The sequence below is a fragment of the Gadus chalcogrammus genome, chromosome 15 (assembly GCF_026213295.1).
Source record: "Gadus chalcogrammus isolate NIFS_2021 chromosome 15, NIFS_Gcha_1.0, whole genome shotgun sequence".
In the NCBI taxonomy this organism is placed as follows: domain Eukaryota; kingdom Metazoa; phylum Chordata; class Actinopteri; order Gadiformes; family Gadidae; genus Gadus; species Gadus chalcogrammus.
In genome coordinates this window covers 24,513-26,481 of record NC_079426.1, presented here as the reverse complement: position 1 = coordinate 26,481, position 1,969 = coordinate 24,513, and positions in this window count along the sequence as shown.

The window sequence follows — 1,969 nt, the reverse complement described above, 5'->3', positions numbered from 1 at the left end:
AAAAGAACAACACACACCCACGCGGACGGACGTGCTTATTTTTTTTCAAACGCACGCAGGCATGCAGGCAGGCAGACGCGCACACACACACACACACACACAAACACACAAACAGGTTATATTCAGGGATTGAACTCGCCTGCCGGAAGCCTTCATAAGATGGGGGGAATCCAACATGGCCGCTCTGTCGCCCACCTGAAAGGCTGGTGCCTGCCTGGCACCCAGCGGGGTTTTGTTTGGGGGGTTTGTTTCTGTTCCTTTGGCTTTTGTTGCCTACTCTTAGTTTGGTACATTTGGTTTCATATCACTCAAACGCCACACTACACTATACTTATTACTTGTTTTTAGTTGTTTAAACTGAGTTATTAAATGAACGTGACATTTAACTGTCTCTGTGTGGACCTCCCTTCTTGGTTGTGCTCTTAAACGAGCTGGGCACAACAGACTTTTGGAGTGAATGACATGTAAGAGGAGTTTTAATATATCATGCTTTTCACAAGAAGCCTGATTTCTTGCAGCTGTTTTTGCCTTCAATCATGTTTTGTAAAGATTTGATGTGGTATGGTGTATTTCATTTGAAGGGATGCATGCTATATTATATATTGTTAATGTCTGTTAGACAAGCATATACAATGTATCATTTTACTTTTTACGTTCATCTTGCTCTGCTTATTACAACAATAAATCATTTGTTTTGCAGTAACTCAGTACTTGAAGTCATTTCACCAGATACTTTCTCACTCTTCCTCAAGTCATTATCTGATGACTACTTTTACTTTTTTTTTGGCATCGGTAAATATAACATTGTCGCCAAATCGGGTGAAAATGCGAATTTTAAGACTGCAATTGTTAAAGTGTTTGAATGAATAAACAGGCCCTTAAAACTGTTTTTACTAGGAAACGGCCCAACCACTATTGTTTAATCCCTCTGGATTGTAAAACTTTGATAAAACGACAGTGGTACCCCTTATGTTTGACTTGTTATGCAGATTAAAAGTTTAGACCTGCTCTTCAATGTTATGGTCAGGGTTGGCTAAATGTATAAAAAAGGTAAGAAATGAAGGAAGAAAGAAACAAGACTATCGTGGGTGCTGTGTAACTAGGTTCTGTAATAAATGTATGAATGTGGTAAATTTGGCATACTGACTAATATAGGCGTAGTATTAAAGTTGAACATTGAAGCACTGGTTAATGTGAATAATAATAATAGCAACACTGTTATTTTCCAGTGCACCATTGAAGGGCTCGTCGTTCTTAAAGCAACAGCGGCATCTAATGGTGAGGGACGGGACTGCAACTACTGTGGCAACTTTTTTTAACATGGGAAAACAGCTAAAATCGTTGCCACGGGAGCAGGGAGAGGGGCGTGGGAACAAGGTTCCTATGGCTGGTAGGTATTGATGAGGGCTACGTCTGTGCAAAGATTTGGCCACCTGGTGGCTTGTTTTGGTATAGAAGATCGAATTATAAGTTTAGGGTTAGGTACAAGATTAAAGGTCGGGTTAGGACAATCAACAATTAACGACGACACCGGTGGCGTCGCTGGCACGGGCCATCATCAGGCGAAACCTCGGGGGTCCCCGGCCCGACCCAACGTTCAAGCCAAGGGGTTGCCATGTCCCCAGCCTGGCAATCCATATCCTTTCAGCCCTGCGCCGTTGGGCGGTGGACCAAAAAGGGTTTGCTTCGAGCACAGACGCGGAAAGGGCCTGCCATCCGTGTTCAACAAAATGCGCAACCACAGGTAGGTGAGCGTCTCTTTTGTGTGTGATGTTGTATCTGTGCTGGTAGAAGCGGACACGAACTGTATTCCCCGTTTCTCCCACGTATTTGAGATCACAGGTAAGGCAGCGGATAAGGTACACACAATTTCTCGTGTTAAGATCAGCATGGCGATCAGTGGGGAAAACGTTCCCATTGTTCCGGTTTCGGGCCCACGGGATAAAGTTATAAAAATAAGAGAGTCTGT